Genomic DNA, 23,137 nt, shown 5'->3' with positions numbered 1-23,137 from the left:
TCCCCTCTGCCATCCGATTCCTAAATGGACATTGAATCCTTGGACACTACCTCACTTTTTTTAATGTACATTATTTCTGATTTTTGCACTTTTTTTAATCTGTTCAATATATGTATACTGTAATTGGTTTTCTTGTTTATTTATTATTATTATTTTCTCTGCTAGATTATGTGTTGCATTGAACTGCTGCTGCTAAGTTAACAAATTTCACGACACTTGCCGGTGATAATAAACCTGATTCTGATAGGTTTGTAGTAAACACAGTCTCACAGAACACAGTACTAGGGTGCAAGCCCCTGTGTATCATGTCCTGTAGATTGATGGCACCTGGGACATTGTCAACCACACAGAAGCTGCATGAAAAGACTGCATTCCCCCCCCCCCCCCCCCCCCCGCCACCAAGTGAAACTCCATCACCGAAGGGGAAAAGATTTAAACTGAACCTGACTACATCCTTTCAGGTAATTAACTGACAATTTCCAGGAAATCTTACCGTTAGGTTTTTACCAGTGATATTCATCCAGCAGATAGGTGAGGAAATATAGAAGAGTGTGCTTTTGAAGTTGTTATTGCCTTAAGTGATGAGAGGATTTCCAAGAAATTGACATTCGGTTCTTTATAAATATTCTGACAAAAAAAAATGATAAAATGAACATTGATTTCTCCAACCCACAGTAATTTCTTTCGCCCTCCCCGTCCCCTTCCTTCTTCTACTATTCCCTACTCTGACCTCTTACCTCTTCGTCCCACTTCCCTATCACCTTCCCAGGTGCCCCTCCTTTCTCCCATGGTCCACTCTCCTCTCCTATCAGATGCCTTCTTCTTCAACTCTTTACCTTTTCCACCTATCACCTCCTAGCTTCTTACTTCATCCGTCCTCCCCCAACCACCTGGCTTCACCTATCACCTTCAAGCTTGTGCTCCTCCTCCCTCCACTTCCTTGCGCCAGCCTCTTCCCCCTTCCTTTCTAGTCCAGATGAAGGGTCTCGGCCTGAAACGTCAACTGTCTATTCCTCTCCATAGATACTGCCTGACCTGCTGTGTTCCTCCAGCATTTCCTGTCTGTAGCTCTGGCTTGTTTTCTGATTGCAAGTGAACTGATTAATCTTTGGTAATATTTCCTTGATGTTCAAGCTCTAAGATTACCAGAGTAATCCGAATGAAGATCAATCAAACAGTCTAAATGGCTGCATCTCAAAGTTAAAGTAAAATTTATTGTCGAAATACATAACCCATAAGTCACCATATAATACCTTGAGATTTACAGTATTTTCATTTACAGACCTGTTCTGGACCTGGCGTCTAAGTGCAATATGAAGAAAGCACACTGTGCCTCTACTTCCTTTGGAATTTGTGAAGATTCGGCACGACATCTAAAGCTTTGACAAACTTCTACAGATGTGTGGTGGAGAGTATATTGACTGGCTGCATCATAGCCTGGTATGGAAACACCAATGCCCTTGAATGGAAAATTCTACAAAATGTAATGGACACGGCCCAGCCTGTCACAGGTAAAACCCTTCCAACCTTTGAGCACATCGACACAGAGCATTATCACAGAAAAGCACCATCCATCACCGAGACCTCCCCCACCACCCTCACCACCCAGGCCATGCTCTCTTCTCGCTGCTACCATCAGGCAGGAGGTACAGGAGCCTCAGGACCCACACCACCAGGCTCAGGAACAGTTATTACCCCTCCACCATCAGGCTTCTGAACCAGTGGAGAAACTTCATTCAACTTCAATCACCCCATCACTGAACTGTTCTCACAACCCATGGACTCATTTTCAAGGACTCTTCATCTCAAGTTCCCGATATTTATTATTATTATTATTTCTTTCTTTTTCACCTGCACAGCTTGTTGGCTTTTGCACACTGTTTGAACACCCAGTTGATGGGGTCTTCCATTAATTCTATTATGGTTATTATTCTATAACGGTTTATTGAGTATGCCTGCAAGAAAATGAATCTCAGGGTTGTGCATGGTGACAGATATGTACTTTGATAACAAACTTACTTTGAACTTTGAAAGCTAAAGAAATAGACCCGAATTTATGAAAAAAACAAACATAAATACACAAGGCAAGATGAAAAAGAAGACAAATAGTAAAAAGGTAATGAAAAAGGCAATACTGAGAACAAGAGTTGTTGAGCCCTTGGAAGTGAGTCCATAGGTTGTGGAGTCAGTTCAGAGTTGAGGTGAGGTAAGTTATCCTTGCTAGTTCAGGAGCCTGATGGTTGAGGGGTAGTAACTGTTCCTGAACCTGTGGGTGTGAGTCCTGAGGCTCCTGTACCTCCTACCCGGAGGTAGTAGCAGCGCCTGGATGGTGGAAGTCCTTGATGATGGATGCTATCCTCTTGAGCCAGCACTCCTTGTAGATGCGCTCAATGGAGGGGACTGGGCTGGATCCACCACTCTCTGTTCCTAGGTGATTCTCTTAGTTGCTTCATTGAGACAGTGAGGCAACTAGGCCTCGCGCCATGGAGTCGCCTGTTGCACCTGCCCAGGAGAGGTGACACTGGAGGCAGTGTGGTGCAGTGTTCATGCTGGTGGCGGTGCTGCCCTCTAGTGTTCACCCGGTGGGAAGAGTTGCTGGACTGCATTCGTCTGCAGACTGTGGCAGGCTTGTCCTGGCCATCAACATCTATGGACTCAAGGACATGGGTTACACCTGTTGTGTGACTGTATAATTATTGCTTTCTGATGTGTGTCTTATGCTGTGTGTGACTGTTGGTACTGAGTTTTGCCCCTTGGCCCCAGCGTAACGCTGTTTCTTTTGTCTGTATTCATGTATGGCTGAGAGACAATGGAACTTGAGAAGTGCAGACAGAGTCCATGGAGGGGAGGCTGGTTTCCATAGATGCACTGGGCTATGTCACAACTCCAGTCAGATAAATTGCCTCTCGTGTGGTTAAACCCAGGAGGAAATTGAAAGTGTGAGCAGTGGTTAAGAAAGGTTAACGTCAGCGGAATATATATGGGTGTTGATGATTGACATCAACTCGATGAGCCGAGGTCCCTGTTTCTGTGCTCAGTCTCTCTACAGCTCAATCCTCCCAATTACATCACAACTTAATCTTCCATTCATAACAGAAATCAGTTTTAAACAATGCAGTCTTCGCTGTGACCCACATACTACATTTGAACAGGAATCAACAACCTGAACGTGTTTGATCTGAGAACTACTAACAGAGTTGAATTGAATTGTCGACCTTTCCTTGCAAGTTCTAATCCATAGTGACCATAAATCCATACGACATAGGAGCAGAAATGGGCCATTCAGCCCATCGAGTCTGGTCTGCCATTCCATAAATGCTTCTTTTTTTAATTTTATTTTATTCCAGATTCAGTGCAGACAGGCTTTCCGGCTCAGTGACCTGTCTCACTCATCAACCAACCCCTGATTTTATTTTATTTATTCGTTTATTTGTTTATTTATGTATTTATTGCATGCCGTGCAGAACCGGCTCTTCAGCCCTTCAAGCCATGCTTTCCAGCAATTCCTTAATTTGCCCCAGCCTAATCACAGGATAATTCACAATGACCAATTCACCTACCAACTGGTACGTCTCTGGATTGTGGGAGGTCATGGGGAGAACTAACAAACTCCTTACAGACAGCGGCAGAAATTGAACCCAGGTCGTTGGTACTGTAAAACGTTGTGCTAACCATTACACTACTGTTCATCCCTAGCCTAATCATAGAACAATTTACAATCACCAATTAACCTACTAACCGGTACGTCTTTGGACTGTGGGAGGAAACCGGAGCAGCCAGAGGAAACCCACGTGCACACGGGAAGAACGCACAAACTTTCTCACAGACGACACAGGAAATGACCTCCAGACTCCAATGTTCCAAGCTGTAATAGCATCTAGTTAACTATTATAGTATAGTGGCACTGCTCTCAACCACATTTCCTGCCTCCTCCACATAACCCTTACTAGTCAGGAACCTGTCAACCTCCACTTTAAATATAACCGACATCTTGGCCTTCACAGTCATCTTTGGCACTGAATTCCACAGATTCATCTTCCTCCAGCTAAAGAAACTCCTCCTCATTTCTGTTCTAACTGGACATCCCTCTATTCTGAGGCTGTGTCCTCTGGTCCTAAACTCCCCCACATCCTCTCCACATCCACTTGATAGAAGTCTTAGGTTTCAAAGAGATCCCCCTCAATCTTTTAGACTCCGGTGAGTACAGGTTCAATTTGTGCCAGCAGATTGTTCAAAAATAATTCACTCCGAAAGTAACTTCTGCCAAATTTGGTTTTCTTAGTTTATAGAAAATTTTAAAACCCTACATTGTTACATAACCCTTGATGCAAAATGGCTCTAATTTTTTAATTTCTAGTTGGAAATGTTGGCTGTTTGTAGAAAATTTTCCTCTCACTGCTCTTATCCCACCTGTACCTAAAAAAATGGCCACTAAGTGTATTTTTTGATCTTCTGCTGCTGTAGCCCAGCCACTTCAAGGTTCAATGTGTTGTGCATTCAGAAATGTTCTCCTGCACACCACTGTGGTAACGTGTAGTTATTTGAGTTATTGTCACCTTCCTGTCAGCTTGAACCAGTCTGTCCATTCTCCTCTGACCTCTCTCATTAACAAAGGATTTTCACTCACAGAACTGTCACTCGCTGGATTTTTGTCTTGTTTTTCACACAATTCTCTAAACTCTGGAGACTGTTGTGTGTGAGAACCCCAGGGGCTCAGCAGTTTTTGAGATACTCGAACCACCCTGTCTGACACCAACAATCATTCCATGATCAAAGTCACTCGGATCACATTTCTTCCCCATTCTGATGTTTGGTCTGAACAACAACTGAACCTCTTGACCATGTCTGCATGCGTTTATGCATTGAGTTGCTGCCACGTGATTGGCTGATTAGATATCCACATTAATGTACAGGTGTACCTAATAAAATGGCACTGAGTGTATGTCATAACATTTGTTGTTTTGCAGCAGCAGTACAGTGCAATACAAAAATATATAATAAAGTTATAATAAGAAAATAAATAAGTAGTGCTTATAGGCTCATGACCTATTCAGAGATCTGATGGCAGAGGGGAAGGAACTGTTCCTGGAAAGTTGAGTGTCAGTCTTCAGGCTCTCTGATGGTAGTAATGTCCTGGATTGTGAGGGTCGCTAATGAGGGATGCCGCCTTCTTGAGTCTCTGGATGTGTGCGGGTGTGCCTAATAAAGTGAATATATGTGTGATGTCCTCCAAGAGGACCATAGGTTTGTCATAAGGTTTGGAGACCTGCAGTCAAGGCCTTGTGCTTTGGCTCTTGGTGGGGTCACCCTTGCCAAACAGGTCAAAGGGCAGAGGCCAGGCTGAGAGTCCACCAGTCCTCAGGTTCGGGGGTTCAGCTCAGGGATAACAACCCTGACTGGTGAAAACAAATTTGTTATGGAAACAGCATGAAGGTTCCTTCTACATCTGAGTGTGAAAGTATTCCTGAGTCTCCAACCGGGACTTGCATGACTGACAGTGAAAGCCCAGAGGAAGCTACTAGCATAATGAAGGAAACCCTGAACACCACCAGAGATGGAGGGTCTTCATTGCTGCCCTAAACCCCAGCAGTGTAACGGGAAGTAAAACAGAGAATGTGTGTATGTAAGATGTGTGTGTACAGATAGATAGAAAATTGTATACATATGTACCTATATAGCCGGATAGATAGATATACAGTATTTATGCATATAAAATATATAAGTAATATTTACACTTTTTATTGCATGTGAAATGCCACTCTGATAAGACTGTGAGAATTTCAGAATCCCAGATGTATAATGAGTTTCAAACAACAATCAGTGACAGTTACAGAAGATTTGAGTTATTGGACATGAGGCCAGCATCCTGACCATTGAGGCAGTGCCAAAGTTCACGTCCCCAGACAGTATCTATGGGATTTAAACTCAAACAATTAAATAAGTCTGGAGTTTCTAAGTCTTGGTCATGAGAAACATAAAGTCACTGATCATGGGACAAGCAATTATTGATTTATTAATGTCCTTTGGGAAGTCATTTATGATTAACTGAATCTGACTTATCAATGACTTCAGGCTCACCAATGTGGTTGTCTTCCAGCAAACTACTCATTTCCCAGCCAGTTTCAGATGGAAAGTAAATGCTTGCACTGTCAGTCCATCAATTATAATAAATTATAAAGATCTACTAAGAATTCCAAGACTGCTCTACCCCCTCCCCACGTGGTGAAATCAGACTGATGAGCCGACGATCTCTTTCCCCTTTGCTATGACGCACCAGTGTTGTGAAGTAACAGCACACTCAGTGTCACTGGAACCCAACCCCGATCTGTCAAACACTCACCCTTCCACTTCCTCATCCTCATCCAAGTCATTTAAAACAATCTCAAAGAGCAGGATTCCCAGAATAGAACCCTACAGATCTGTTTGGGACACATATGGTCACCAAACGACAGGCAGAATACACTCCATTAGTACCACTCTCTGCCTCCTATGGGTGAGCCAAGTCTGTATTCACACAGCCAAATCTCCCCGGATCCCATGCCTCCTGACTTTCTCAATGAGCTTACCATGGGGAGCCTTATCAAATGAAATCCATATACACCACATCCGCCACTCTACCCTCATCAATGTATAAAGGGCGGCACAGTGGCACAGCAGTTAGCGCAACACTGTTACAGCTCAGAGCATCAGAGTTCAGTGTTCAATCCTGGCATCCTCTGTAAGGAGCTTGAACGTCCTTCCCGTGGAACACGTGGGTTTTCTCTGGGTGCTCTAGTTCCCTCCCACGTATCAGGCGGTAGGATAATTGGTCATTGTAAGTTGTCCCATGATTAGGCAGGGGTTACATTGGGGTTGTCAAGGGGTGTTGGGCAGGGTGGCTCATGGGCAGGGAGGGCCTGTCTGTTACACAAGCGAGGCAGCGGACAAACCCAAGTGCAGAACACAGGCACAGAGGTAAAGTCGGGAGGCATACTTGACGTAGCGAGCATGGAATCGGTATCCAGGAGCAATGCTAGACTTAGAACTGGTAGTCCTAAGAACCATGAAACAAGGTTACTCACACCAGAGTCAACCAACAAACTGGCAGCTCCTTGTTGTGGTCACAGGGTTTTATCCTGCATTTGCTGATGGAAAGCAGGTGTGTGTAGTTAGTGGAACCTGGGAATGATTGGAAACTAAATGAGGGGATTGAGCCCCAATTCCTGAGGTAAATAGCCAGGTGAGAGATTGCCAGAAAAGACCATAACAGTTCCACACTGTAACTCTAAATAAGTAAAATGTCCAAGTACAGGTCCAGAGCCATCAAACTTTCCTCATAGGTTAACCCTTTCATTTCTGGAATCATTCTCGTGAACCTCCTCTAGGCCCTCTCCAATAGCAACACATCTTTTTTTTAGATAAGGGGTCTAAAACTGCTCACAATACTCCAAATGTGGTCTGACCAATGTCTCATAAAGCCTCAGCATCACCAGGGAACGTAACACTCCTTTCAGATGTATTTGTTAATCAGGCCTTCTGTGATCCAAAGTTAAAATGAAGCAAACAGTGACACACTTCTCAAATATGGTGCTGCCTTGCCTTTTGTGGTGTGAATGAGACAATTGTATCGGGTGACTTAGCTATTGCAATAAAATTGTGTCTGAGGAGGATTTATGTAAGTGGAGAGGTATTTTCAACAAACCCCATCCCACACGTTTCTCAGACTGCAGTATGTGAACAGCCATAAGACCCTGTTGGCAAGCATTGAGAAAAGGGAGGGTGGGGCTTGTTGTTACTTTACTATAGCAGTAGTGCAATCACTCGGGCCAAGGATGATGTTCTCCTAAGGGGTTCTCTTTGGCTGGGTCCTCAGTAGACTGTGGGGACCAATCCAGGGTCCACATATCCGAGATGTGAAGGTAAATTTCTGGAATGGAGAACGACTGTGCGTGACTTTGTTTAATGTGGGGAGGCAGCCACCACACAGTCCTTGACAATGGGGTCAGGGTCCAGTGGAATAGGGTACAAGATGACTGGGGACCCTTCACTGCCTCTGTGATGCGTCATCATCTTCTGCCAGCGTCACCAGCCCGGTCTTGGTTGGATCACTCTTTTACTGGAACCAACTCCTTGATCTTTCCACCGTGGGTGATTCTACCAGGAGCTAAGCTCCAGACGGCATCGCTATGGGAATCCCAAGAGCTCACAGTCCTCTCCACCACGCCAGTCCTTAGAGGAGAAATTTGAAATATTGGAGATTCCAGAATACAGTGGATTCCAGTTAATTGAGTCATCAGGTAATCAGGGAACCGTTTCTCTTAAAGAACAAAAACTAATCAAGAACATAACAGGGACTGATTCATCTGTTTGGGACCCTGTGGCACTTAAACGGGACAGGAGACTGCTGCCGATAGTTTCTAACTAGAGTCAGTTGTGTGAACTTGTGTGGCCATGAGACACGACACCATGCTTTGAGAAAACAGTTTTTAAACAGCCTCAGTTGTGCATGTTTGCATTCAAAAAGCAGTGCTTTTTATCACTGATAATTGGTGAGAAATAAGCAGGAAGACAATTCAGAACTGTTTTGCTCACTGCGGTTTCAAGCATTCAGACTTGGAGATGCCAGAAATGGCCAGGAGTGAAAATGGGACAATTTCATTACTTACGGACTACTAATGTCTGTACTGACTTTGCTCATCGTGAACACTGGATGAATTCCTCCATTGGTAACTGTTAGCAACCAATACACAGTTTTATAGTACTGTAGTGCTGTTGATAGTGTTTGACTGTATTTCATTTAAGTACATAAATTGTTACTTAGCATGTCTTTTTTTATAACTTTTTAACTATTTCCATGAAATTTTGCCTAATTGGTCCAGCCGCTTTACTGGGCCAAGATGTACTGGTCCTGATGTGCCGCAGTTCAGCAGAACCCGTTGCATATGCTGCCACTCATGAGGCCCCCTGGGGTGGTGTACTGCTACAGTCACTGAGGGGCTTCATCTCCCAACCTGGCCTCTCCCTCCCTCTCCAGTACGAGAAGAACCCTACACCAGTGCAAATAAAAGTGTAAAGGAAAGATTGAATAAGACTGTATTTCCCAGGAGTGTAGAAGATTAAGGGGAGACTTGACAGAGGTACACAAAATTATGAGGAGTATAGATCGGGTAAATGCAAGCAGGCTTTTTGAGTCTCACTGAGGTTGGGTGAGACTAGAACTAGAGGTTATATGTTACAGGAGAAAGGCGAGGATTAAGGGGGACATGAGGGGAAATTTCTTCACACAGAGGGTCATGAGAGTGTGGAACGAGCTGCCAGCACAAGTGGTGCATGCAAATTGATTTCAACATCTAAGAGAAGTTTGGATAGGTACATGGATGGGAGGGGCATAGAGGGCTCTGGTCCCTGTGGAGATCGATGGGAGTAGACAATTTAAATGTTTCAACATGCACCAGATGGACAATGATAATGTTCTTGTTCTGTACTTTTCAATGACTCTGTGGCTCTAGTTAATAGATAATACTGAGGAATTGCAGAATATTTTATAGACAATAGACAATAGGTGCAGAAGTAGACCATTCGGCCCTTTGAGCCTACATCGCCATTCTGAGATTATGGCTGATCATCTACTATCAATACCCAGTTCCTGCCTTGTCCCCATATCCATAAGATACCTATCTAGCTCCTTCTTGAAAGCATCCAGAGAACTGGCCTCCACTACCTTCCGAGGCAGTGCATTCCAGACCCCCACAACTCTCTGGGAGAAGAAGTTTTTCCTTAACTCTTTCCTAAATGACCTACCCCTTATTCTCAAACCATGCCCTCTGGTACTGGACTCTCTCAGTATCTGGAACATATTTCCTGCCTCTATCTTGTCCAATCCCTTAATAATCTTATATGTTGCAATCAGATCCCCTGTCAATCTCCTTAATTCCAGCGTGTACAATACAGCGTGTATTTTGGGAGGCATGGTAAAAGTTTGAGGTCAATGTTTAAGTAAATTTATTATCAAGGTAGTTATACAGTATGTCACCATATACTACCTTGAGATTCATTTTCTTGCAGGCATTTACAGGAAAATAAAGAAATACAATAGAATTTATGAAAATTATGCCTAAAGACTGACTAACAACAAATGTGAAAGAGAGGACAAATTGTGCACAAAATTGAGAGTGTGAGTTTTAGAATACTTGAAAGTGAGTCTGTAGCTTGTGACGTCAGTTCAGTGTTGAGGGGCGTGAAGATATCCATGCTGGTTCGGGAGCCTGACGGTTGTCAGGTTTAATGCAATGGAAATAAAATATTTTAACTTACACAAGCAGAAGCCACAACAGGAGTTTGAACTCTAGTAACCCCACATAAAGCTATGAAATATTGTGATGTACTTTCAGCCAATGAGAGCTGACGAAGGAGACACACCAGCATCAGACGGTTGTGGTCAGCCAATGAGCCTCTGGAATTCCATGTTGATTCAATATAAAGTAGCAAACTTTTTTAAAAACGGTACATTCTTTCTACTTGAGTAAGAGGAATTTACCAACCCCAGAGATTAATATCACAGAACGTAATGCGTTTGGCAAAGTTAACGTATTTTAGCAAAAATCTGTTCTTAAAGCAACATGCAAGTGGTGCCTGGTGACACCACCCTGTCCCAGAAAGGAGAATTCAAAGTTCAAAGTAAAACTATTATCAAAGAACATATATGTCACCAAATACAGCCCTGAGAAACATTTTCTTGTGGGCACTCACAGTAAATGAAAAGAAACAAGATAGAATCAATGAAAGACCACGCACAGCAAGATGGGCAAATGTCACTCCACTCTTCAAGAATGGAAAGAGACAGAAGAACTTTTGGCCAGTTAGTCTGACCTCAGTGGTTGGGAAGATTTTCAAGGATGTGGAGTATACAGGTGCCCCCCCCCCCTTACAAAGGTAGAGTGTTCCTATGAAACCTTTCTTAAGCCGAAATGGCATAAAGCAAAGAACCATTAATTTATATGGGAAAAATTTTTATAAAAGCGAAAATCCTCTTTGTGATGCGAAAACAGGTTACTAATGTAGGTCTTTTGTAAAAGCGAAGTGGCGTAAAGTGAACATTCGTAAAGCAGGAGACACCTGTACTTTTACGTACATGATAAGATAGGCCAAAGTCTGCATAGTTTCCTCAAGGGAAAATCTTCCCTGACAAATCTGTTGGAATTTGTTGAAGAAATAACAAGCAGGATAGACAAAGGAGAATAGCTTAATGTTGCTTACTTGGATTGTCAGAAGGCCTTTGACAAGTTGTCACACATGAGGCTGCTTAACAAGCTACGAGCCCATGGCATTACAGGAAAGATTCTAGCATGGATAAAGCAGTGGCTGATTGGCAGAAGGCAAAGGGTAGGAATAAAGAGACTGGCTGCCAGTGATTAGTGGTGTTTCACGGGGGTCTGTGCTCAGATCGATTCTTTTTAAATTATATGTCAATGATTTGGATGACAGAATTGATGGCTTTGTTACAAAGTTTACAGATGATATGAAGTTAGGAGGAGGGAGGTAATTTTGAGAAAGTAGAGAGGCTACAGAAGGATTTAGATTAGGAGAGTAGGCAAAGAAATGGCAGATAGAATGCAGTGTTGGGAAGTAAATGGTCTTGCACTTTGGTGGAAGAATTGAAAGGGTTTACTATTTTCTAAATGGAGAAAAAATACAAAAAGCAGAGGCGCAAAGGGACTTGGGAGACCTTGTGCAGGATTCCCTGAAGGTTAATTCACAGGTTGAGTCTGTGGTGAGGAAGGCAAATGCAACGTTAGCATTTATTTCAAGAGGGCTAGAATATAAAAGCAAGGATGTAATGTTGAGACTTTATAAAGCTCTGGTGAGGCCTCACTTGGAGTATTTTGAGCAGATTGGGGCTCCTTATCATTGAAAGGATGTGCTGAAACTGGAAAGGCTTCAAAGGAGGTTCATAAAAATGATTCCAGGATTGAATGGTTTGTCATATGAAGAGTGTTGATGGCTCTGGGCCTGTATTCACTAGAATTCAGAAGAATGAGGGGTAACCTCAATGAAACCTATCAAATGATGAAAGGCCTTGATAGAGTGGATGCAGAGAGGATGTTTCCTATGGGGGGAGAGTCCAAGACCAGAGGACACAGTCTCAGAACTGAGGGGTGTCATTTTAGAACTGAGATGAGGAGGAATTTCTTTAGCCAGAGAGTGATGAATTTTTGACACAAGCTGCTGTGGAGGCCAAGTCTTCATGTATATTTAAGGCAGAGATGATAGATTCTTGATTGGTCAGGGTATAAAGGGATACAGGAAAAGGCCGGAGATTGGGGCTGAGAGGAAAATTGGATCAGCCATGATGAAATGGGAGAGTAGACTTGATGGCCCAAATGGCCTAATTCTGCTCCTGTATCTTATGGTCTTATGGACAAACAACCAATGTGCAAAAGACAACAATCTGTGCAAATGCAAAAAGAAAACAACAAACAAAAGAATGACAATAAATAAATAAACAATAAATATTGAAAATATGAGTTGAAGAGTCTTTAAAAGTGAGTCCATAGATTATGGAAGTGGTTCAGTGTTGGGCTGAGTGAAGTTAACCCCTCTGGTTCAGGAGTCTGATGGTTGAGCCTGGTAGTGTGGGTCCTGAGGGTCCAGTATTTCTTTCTGCGGCAAGAGAGCATGGCCTGGCTGCTGGGGTCCTTGGTGCTGAACGCTGCTTTCCTGCAACAGTGCTTCATGTAGATGTGCTGATGGTGGGGAGCCCTGCGGTGTGTGGCTTGTACACATCGTTAATTAACAGAAGCTCTGAGAGATGGTGTCGACCAACGTTTTCAAGAAACATGAATGAAATTGACATGACACTGACAGGAAGGAGGGAAGGGTGGTGGGGAGGTTTCCCCAAATATTATTCTGCAATTCATAACAGAGAGAGGGAGGGAGAGGGAGAGGGAGAAAGGGAGAGGGAGAGGGAGAGGGAGAGAGAGAGAGAGGGGGAGAGAGAGGGAGGGAGGCAGAGAGAGAGAGAGGGAGAGAGAGAGAGAGTGTGTGTTTGTGTGTGTGTGTGTGTGTGTGTGTGTGTGTGTGTATACGCGTGGGAGTTGTTCTGAACCCTTAACTATTCTAATATTCATCATTCCCAGCAGGCTGCATCTGGCAAAAGAATCTTCTGTGAAGCAATAGACATTGGAAATGCTCCAAATCCACTCCTTCCCACAGATTTTCAGAGAAACGTAAGTCCGACCATTGCTATTCCACGAGTCAATCATCCTTGGAAGTCTAATGATTCAGTCAGTAGACACGATTGGATACATTGCTTACATTTAATAACGTTATACACCCAGTACGTTATCTTTTTCTGCCATTTCGGGAGTCAAAAATAACATTGTTGCAAGAGTTAGAACTGCATTCTTAAACAATGAAAGGATCGCGTTACATTGTTTGAAGACTACAGTGCCGCTCTACCTAATATAACAGTGTATTCTGGTTAACTGACACATTTTTAAGGAACTGCCGCAGTTAGCCGAGGTTTCAATGGAAATAGTCAAAAAGGTATATAAAAAGAAGACAAACTACATTTTAACTGAGTATCTAGTTATCTATTTAAAACTCACAGCAACTTTATTAACAAAGGACAAAGAACCCTGAGATTCATTTTCTAGCAGGCATGCTCAATAAATCCATAATTGAATAATAACCACAGTAGAATCAATGAAAGACCACACCAACTTCAGCATTTAACCAGTGTGCAAAAGACAACAAACTATGCAAATAAAAGGAGATGGAAATAATAATAATAAATAAATAAACAATAAATATTGAGAAAATGAGATGAAGAGATTTTGAAAGTGAATGCATAGGTTGTGGGAACAGTTCAGTGATGGGGTGAGTGAAGATGAGTGAAGTTATTCTCTTTTGTTCGAGAGTTATAGAGTCATAGAAGAATACAGAACAGAAACAGGCCTTTTGGCCTACCTAGCCCATGCTGAAACCATTTAAACTGCCTACTCCCATCAACCTGCACCGGGACCATAGCCCCCTGGAGCCTGATGGTTGAGGGGTAATAACCGTCCCTGAACCTGTGCTGTGAGTCCTGAGGCTCCTGTACCTTCTTCCTGATGGCAGCAACAAGAAGAGAGCATGGCTTGGGTGGTTGGGATCCTGATGATGGGTGCTGCCTTCTGGTGACAACACTCCATGTAGGTGCTCTCGATGGTTGGCAGGGTTTACCCGTGATGGACTGCTCCTCTCAGCTGCAAAGCACTGCTCCAAACAAATAATCCATCTGCAGTAGCCTCCAGCATCTTTCCCACCACTGACCTATCCACTCTACCTATGCCTCTCACTGTCTTGTAAGCCTCTATCAGAACTCCGTTCAGCCTCCACCACTCCAGAAAATCAACCCAAGTTTATTCAGCCTCTCGTGTTAGCACATGTCCTCTAAAGGAGAGCGTACTTGTGACAAATAAAGATCATATCGCTAATCGCTAAAATCTCTATTTATATTTCCCATGAAATGCGGCATGAAGTGATTGACCGAAGTTTGGCTGACTTCTCTGATGGAGGCTACTGCAGATGGATTATTTGTTTGGAGCAGTGTTTTGCAGCTGAGGGGAGCAAGTCACTGGAAGAATATTTTTCCTGATGTTTCAATTTGTTATTGTTCTATTCTGATGTACTTAATCCAAGGTTCTTTTGGAAGTCAGGAAAGAGGCACAAAACTTATTGCTTCATGATCATTTTATTGAGCATTGATAGAACAAAGAAGGTTCCTTAGGAAGTTGTGTGGAGCAACTCCCAGTATCTATTAAATGATCCCAATGACGTACATCTCAAATAGCCTCTGACAACCAAATCCAGCTCCTGCCCTTCATGTGTGGCCTAGCTACTAAGCCCAGCAGTATCATATCTACTGACAAGAGAAGGGCAAAGGAAGGTTAAAACCAGTTGCTTTGGAAGATGGGGCTCATCAGCCATGGTTATAAGCTCATCTAGGAGAAGGAAGACTCTGATCTCAAACATCCACTGCCTAACAGCTATACCCACTCATAGGATAGCCTTCAGGAGTAAACTGAGGGAAAAGTTTGGAGCCGGAGTCCCTAAGGCAGCCCTACATTGAGTTCAATGTGGCTGGTAGCTCCTGCGATGCTGCTGGTGCCAAGTTATATGGGTCTCTGCCGTTCCTTTGGGTTCATCAGCTGTGTGGAGAGGGGGACGCCTGCTACATGGTCATCAACTTGCTCTCTATATCGTACTGCCCTGGCTTGTGTGCCACGTAGAGGATGTTTCCAATGGTGGGGGAGTCAAAGACCAGAGGACACAGCCTCAGAATAGAGGGACATTCTTTTAGAATGGAGATGAGGAGGAATTTCTTTAGCCAGACAGTGGTGAATGTGTGGAATTCTTTACCACAGGCAGCTGTGGAGCCCAAGTCTTTATGTATATTTAAGGCAGAGGTCGAAAGATTCCTGATTGGTCAGGGCATATGGAGGTATATGGGGGAAGGCAGAAGATTGGGGCTGAGAGGAAAAATGCATCAGCCATGATGAAATGGTGGAGCAGACTTGATGGGCCATATGGCCTAATTCTGCTCCTATATCTTATGGTGTTATGGTCTTATGGTAGACGGCTGGTATGATCATACATGGTCGACCACAACCAACAGAGGGTTCAAGTTGAAAACGGACAGTCATGGATGTCTACTGAGTCAAGATCACAAGACCACAAGAGGTAAGAGCAGAACTTGTCATTTGGACAATGAGAGAGCTCAGTTTTCTCTCTCAATCTCATTCTCCTGCTCTCACCCCGTAACATGTCGTGCCCTGACTTATCAAGAACCTATCAACTTTCACCTTAAATATACTCAAGGACTTGGCCTCCACAGCTGCCAATGACAGTGAATTCCACAGATTCATCACCATCTGGCTAAAGAAATTCGTCCTCACCTCCATTCTAATTGGAAGTCCATTTATTCTGAGGCTATTCCCTCTGGTCCTAGACTCCTCCACTATAGGAAAAACTATTCAATATTCAATAGGTTTCAATGAGATTGCCCCCACATCTCCTCATATGATAACCCTTTCATAAAGAGAGAAGTAGAAAGGAAAGGAAATGCCACTGCCACATGATCATCTCTTTTTATTCTATATAAAATTTCCATTCAAATCTTCAGATAAGAATCAGCCAATCGGAAGGCACCTATTCAAATAACGCAATATCAAGAGAAGTTTCCAGAGTTTTCCAAAATCCTGCAAATGTGACACTGGGGGACACATTGAATGACTGTGTATGCATACTGTGACCTCCAGGAGATATACTAAATAGCTGCATATACATACTGTGACCTCCAGGAGATATACTAAACAGCTGCATATACATACTGTGACCTCCAGGAGATATACTAAATAGCTGCATATACATACTGTGACCTCCAGGAGATATACTAAATAGCTGCATATACATACTGTGACCTCCAGGAGATATACTAAACAGCTGCATATACATACTGTGACCTCCAGGAGATATACTAAATAGCTGCATATACATACTGTGACCTCCAGGAGATATACTAAATAGCTGCATATACATACTGTGACCTCCAGGAGATATACTAAACAGCTGCATATACATACTGTGACCTCCAGGAGATATACTAAATAGCTGCATATACATACTGTGACCTCCAGGAGATATACTAAATAGCTGCATATACATACTGTGACCTCCAGGAGATACACTAAACAGCTGCATATACATACTGTGGCCAGCAGGAAATGTACTAAACAGCAGACAAATATTTGTTAAACTGCAAAGAAAATATCAACAAACAGTTGGATCCAACATTATTGAATAAAGAGGATTATTTGGATAACAAGGACACATTCCAATTATTGTACATTATCAGTTATCAAATGTTTTCATTTCCTTGTTATTTCTCATTTCTGAATCCCCAAAATAACCCCAGGACATAAATCTAGCCATTTAACCCTTGGTGTTTCATGTGACTCCACATGTAAACACTCTGATCCATTTATTACAACCAGAAACAGGCATGAATTTAACATTTTAGTGTCGACTTGACTAACCACATTTGTAAAGTTGTGTCGGAATCAGAGTCAGGCTTAATATCACCAGCATATGTTGTGAAATTTGTTCTTTTGTGGCAGCAGTACATTGCAATACATAATAATAAAAAATATATAAATTACAAAAATAAATATATATAAAAATTAAATTAAATTAATACTGCAAAAGAGAGGTAAAAAAATAGTGAGATAGTGTTCATGTCCATTGTCCGTCTGGAAATCTAATGGAAGAGTGGGAGATCCTGTTCCTACATCATTGAGTGTGTGTCTTTAGGCTCCTGTACCTCAACCTTAAGGAGGGGGAAGTACAGTATGGAGAGCAACTTCTTACAGGCTCCCCCTGTCTGCGCAGCCGGTGAATCCAAAGGAATGGCAGAGACCGAGGCAGTTTTGCACAAGAGGCGTCACAGGAGTTGCTAGTCAACATTGAACTCGATTTAGGGACTCCAGCTCCGGACATTTCCCTGGGGTTTACTCCTGAAGCCTTCCACATGAGTGCGTATAGCCGCAGGGTTTGAGACCAAAGCTTCCCTTCTGGATGAGCTGCCAACCATGGCTGATGAGCCCCATCTGCCCAAAGAGGAGCCAGTAACCCACCTTTGCCCCTCCTCCTGGCAGGAGAAATGACTCTCCATGGCCATTCATACTCTGCACATTCATATGCCCCTCTGAGAACCTCTTAATTACCTCTATGGTATCTAGCTCCTCCACCACCCCAAGCAGCACCCACCACTCTATGTGTACAAAACTTGATCGTTGAACTTACACCCCTCTCATCTTACAAAGATGCCCTCGAGTATTAGGGATTTTGGCCTTGAGAAATGACACCTGCTGTCAATCTATGCCCCTCACCATCTTCTTTATTTTATTTATTTATTGAGAGGTACATTGCAGAACAGGCTGCACTGCCCAGCAACCCATCGATGTAACCATAGCCTAATCATAGGACAACTTACAACTGAACAATCAACCTGCTAACTGGCAGGTCTTTAGAATGTGGGAGGAAACCGGAGCACCCAGAGAAAACCCACACACAGCAGGGAGGGACCTACAAACTCCTTACAGAGGACACCAGAACTGAACTCCAAATTCCAACACCCGGAGCTGTAACAGAATTGAGCAAGCCTTTGCAGTACCATGGCAACCAAAACCCCTATCAGATCCCGCCTCAATCTCCATCATTCCAGATATGACCATCCAGATGTGACGTGGGCAATTATGGTCTAATGACCACGGCAAACTTTTCTACAGAGGTGGTTTGCCATTTCCTTCCTTTGGGCTGTGTCTTTACAAGATGAATTGAGCCCAGCCATTATTAATACTCTTCAGAGATTGTCTGCCTGGCGTCAGTGGTCGCATAACCAGAACATGTGATATGCAAACAACACACACAAAATGCTGGTGGAACACAGCAGGCCAGGCAGCATCAATAAGGAGAAGCACTGTCGACGTTTCGGGCCGAGACCCTTCATCAGGACTAACTGAAAGGAGAGATACTAAGAGACATGTGATATGCACTGGCTGCTCATACGACCATCCACCACCTGCTCCCATGGCTTCACATGACTCTGTTCAGGGGGTGAGGGGGGGTTGGTACTAAGCAGGTGCTACACCTTGCCCAAGGGTGACCTACAGGCTAGTGGAGGGAAGGAGCACTTTACACCTGCTTTGGTGTAGACGTATCTCCACCTCGCCACCCTAAGGTAAAATAAGTTTGTCTTATCTTCCTGAGATGTTCTTCCATGAAAAATTGTCAAATTTATTTAATAACCAGTGAACCATTTTACTGAGCTATTAGCCCTTTGTAGAGCTGAGTTTCAATATGGAACTCCATAAGCAAATCCAATTGTCTGTACCTTTGTGGAATTCCATAAGCAAATCCAATTGTCTGCACCTTTGTGGAACTCCATAAGCAAATCCAATTGTCTGCACCTTTGTGGAACTCCATAAGCAAATCCAATTGTCTGTACCTTTGTGGAACTCCATAAGCAAATCCAATTGTCTGCACCTTTGTGGAACTCCATAAGCAAATCCAATTGTCTGTACCTTTGTGGAACTCCATAAGCAAATCCAATTGTCTGCACCTTTGTGGAACTCCATAAGCAAATCCAATTGTCTGTACCTTTGTGGAACTCCATAAGCAAATCCAATTGTCTGCACCTTTGTGGAACTCCATAAGCAAATCCAATTGTCTGTACCTTTGTGGAAATCCATAAGCAAATCCAATTGTCTGTACCTTTGTGGAACTCCATAAGCAAATCCAATTGTCTGTACCTTTGTGGAAATCCATAAGCAAATCCAATTGTCTGTACCTTTGTGGAAATCCATAAGCAAATCCAATTGTCTGTACCTTTGTGGTTACTTTGTGAGAGAGTTCACTTTTTGTTGGTTGTTCAGTGCTTCAGAGAAAACGTTTGCAAGATATTTTTGTATGAAAATAGAAACCTTTCCGTCTGTTCTGTCTTCTTTAGTATGTTACTCAGTTGTGTCTGATAGGTTAAAGCAAAGTCCAAAATTCAAAGTTAATTTATTTTCGAAGTACACATACGTCATCATATGTACCTGAGATTCATTTTCTAACGGGCATTCACAGTAAATACAAAGAAACACAGCAAAGTCATTGAAAAACAACAAACAACAAGATAGATTTTCAACTAGTGTGTAAAAAAAAAAAAAACTGTGCAAATACAGAAAAAAAATTATTATAATGCACATTGAGCCTCCCTTATTGGAAATGCCTAGGGCCAGAAGTGCTTTGGATTTTGGATTTTGGAATATTTGCATTTATATAATGAGGCACCATCGGGATGAGACCGGTCTAAACACAAAATCCATTTTCATTCCATATGCAGGTGGTGTGAAGCTCACAGAGTGAACAGACCACGGTCGAAGCACAGTCTGGCGTGATGGAACCAGGTCCTCCACAGGCTGTTGCAGCTGAGTGACCGCCCCCAACCGCGTCTGTTACCGGCTTCCAGTGCTGCAATTGGCTTCATATCCACCAACAATTTCCGGCAGCCACCCGCTCTACATATGTGAAGTCACTTCTCAGAACTGTCCGTGGTGGGCAGAGACCTGGACATTGGCTGGGGACCTTCCTTATGCCTTGTGGAATTTTCCATTTTGTGACATCATATCAGCATTCAAAAAAAATTGGATTTCGGAGGTTTTCAGATTTTGGAATTTGGAATTTTGGATAAGGACTACTCAACTTCTAATAATAATAACAATAGATAAATACACAATAAATATAGAGAACATGAGATGAGAGGTCTTTGAAAGTAAGTCCATAGATTGTAGGGGTGAGTGAAGTTATGGTGGATGTCTGATGGTTGAGGGGTAATAACTGTTCTAAAACCTGAGGCTCCTGCACCTCTTTCCTGATGGTAGTGGTGAACAGAGAGCATGACCTAGACAGTGGGGGTCCTTGATGATGGATGCTGCTTTCCTGCGACAGCGTTCCTTGAAGACACGCTCAATGGTGGGTTAGAGGAGAATCAGAATCAAGTATATTATCAGTTTTGTTACTTTATGGTAATAGTACAGTGAAACACATTTTAAAATAGTCTATTAATTGCCCAAAAAAGAATAAGTAATGGAAAAAAGGAATTGTGAGATAGAGTTCATAAGTTAATGGGCCATTGAGAAATCTGATGGTGGGAGGGTTCAGATCAACACTGTGGTTAGTGGTTAGTGTTACCTAGACTCCCCACTCTGGAAGCGTGTTCTGCACATCCGCTCCATCTAGGCCTAATGATCATGGTTGCGGTTTCTTTTCCTGCTGCTGTCTATATGTCAGAGATTACAAGTAGGATCGATAAAGGGGATGCAGTGGATGTTGTATATTTGGACTTTCAGAAGGCCTTTGACAAGGTGCCACACATGAGGCTGCTTACCAAGTTAAGAGCCTATGGTATTACAGAAAAGTTACTAACATGGTTAGAGCATTGGCTGATTGGTAGGAGGCAGTGAGTGGGAATAAAAGGATCCTTTTCTGGTTGGCTGCCAGTGACTAGTGGTGTTCCGCAGGGGTCGGTGTTGCGACCGTTTGTTTTTATGCTGTGTATCAATGATTTAGATGATGGAATAGATGGCTTTGTTGCCAAGTTTGCAGATGATACGAAGATTGGTGGAGGGGCAGGTAGTGTTGAGGAAACAGGTAGGCTGCAGAAGGACAGACAGATTAGGAGAATGGCCAAGAAAGTGGCAAATGAAATATAATGTTGGAAAATTCATGGTCATGCACTTTGGTAGTAGAAATAAATGTGTTGACTATTTTGTAAATGGGGAGTAAATACAAAAATCTGAGATGCAAAAGGATTTGGGAGTCCTTGTGCAGAACACCCTGAAGGTTAACTTGCAGGTTGAGTTGGTGGTGAGGAAGGCAAATGCAATGTTAGCATTCATTTCAAGAGGTCTAGAATACAAGAGTAGGGATGTGATGCTGAGGCTTTATAAGGCACTGGTGAGGCCTCACCTTGAGTATTGTGAACAGTTTTGGGCTCCTCATCTAAGAAAAGATGTGCTGGCGTTGGAGAGGGTCCAGAGGCCATTCACGAGGATGATTCTGGGAATGAAAGGGTTATCATACGAGGATTGTTTGGAATTCAGAAGGATGAGGCCAAGACAGTGTAGATGTGGAAAGGTTGTTTCCCATGGTGGGGGAGTCTAGGACAAGAGGGCACACCCTCAGGATAGAAGGGCTTCCATTTAAAACAGAGATGTGGAGAAATTTCTTTCACCAGGTGGTGGTGAATTTGTGGAATTTATTACCACAGACAGCTGTGGAGGCCAGGCTGTTGGGTGTATTTAAGGCAGAGCTTCATAGATTCTTGATTGGACATGGCATCAAACATTACAGGGAGAGGGCTGAGGAGGGGGAGAGAAAAGGATCAGCCATGATTGAATGGCATTGCAGACTTGATGGGCCAAATGGCCTAATTCTGTTCCTATGTCTTATGGTCTTCCCCATGACTGTGTGCATTTCCTCCAGGTGCTCCAGTTTCCTCCCACATTGCAAAGACATACAGGTTAGGGTTAATGACTTGCGGGCATGCTATGTTGGCAGTGGAAACCTGTTTTCCAAAACGCCTTGGTGTAATCAGAGAGATAAAAAGCAGGCCTTCAATGCATTCTGTTAGAGATTAGAGTGGACCTGGAGAGGATGTTTCCTATAGTGGAGGGAATCTTAGACCAGAGGACACAACCTCACAATAGAGGAACATCCATTTAGAACAGAGATGAGGAGGAATTTCCTTAGCCAGCGTGTCGTGAATCTTTGGAATTCATTGCAACAGGTGGCTGTGGAGGCCACGTCTTTGAGTATATTTAAAGTGAAGACTGATAGTTTCTTGATTAGTCAGGGTGTCAAAGATTTCAGGGAGAAGGCAGGAGAATGGTGTTGAGAGGGATAATAAACCAGCCATGGTGGAGTTGCAGAGCCAAATGGTCTAATTCTGCTCCTATGTCTTATGGTCTTGTGGACTTTTCAGGAGTTATGTGAATTTTATGAATGTAGCAGATATTAATTTAAACGAGAACCAGTCTCCTGATCTTCATGTAAATTGCGTGCAGTAACCAGTTTGAAGTTAAAGGATGGCTTTGTAAACCAACAGCTGTCTCGAGAACCCAAGCTGCTGACCCATAGCAACTGGCAAGATGCTAAGAAATACGTTAACACAAGGTATTTGAAAAAGTTGTAAATACCTGAAGCTCACACTGATTACTGTGGTACACCATTTATTACCATTCCTGTTGCAACATGTCGATCCTTGGCCTCTTCTACATGATAAGCTACTCTCAGGTTGGAGGAGCTGCATCTCAAACTCTGTCTAGGAAGCCTCCAACATGATGGCATAAGCACTGATTTCTCCACCTTGCAGTAATTATTTTCCCTTCCCTCCTTTTCCATTCCCCACTCTGGCCTCTTCCCTTTTCTCCTCACCTGCCAATCATCTCCCCCTGGTGCTCCTCCTCCGTCCCTTTCTCCCATGGTCCACTCTCCTCTCCTATCAGATTTCTTCTTCTTCAGCCCTTTACCTTTCCCACCTATCACCTCCCAGCTTCTTACTTCATCACTC

General features: G+C 43.1%; 1 long non-coding RNA gene across 1 annotated transcript; it reads left to right on the top strand.

The window, feature by feature from the left end:
- The first annotated feature begins 1,304 nt into the window (after nucleotides 1-1,304).
- LOC140737462 (uncharacterized) lies at nucleotides 1,305-20,252 on the top strand. The gene is made up of 3 exons (XR_012101160.1): nucleotides 1,305-1,511; nucleotides 13,119-13,205; nucleotides 19,910-20,252. It is a non-coding gene; the product is annotated as an uncharacterized lncRNA (long non-coding RNA).
- The last annotated feature ends 2,885 nt before the right edge of the window (nucleotides 20,253-23,137 follow it).

The sequence above is a fragment of the Hemitrygon akajei genome, chromosome 13 (assembly GCF_048418815.1).
Source record: "Hemitrygon akajei chromosome 13, sHemAka1.3, whole genome shotgun sequence".
In the NCBI taxonomy this organism is placed as follows: Eukaryota; Metazoa; Chordata; class Chondrichthyes; order Myliobatiformes; family Dasyatidae; genus Hemitrygon; species Hemitrygon akajei.
Note: the sequence above shows the minus strand (reverse complement) of the source record. Positions and strands in the feature narration are given on the sequence as shown.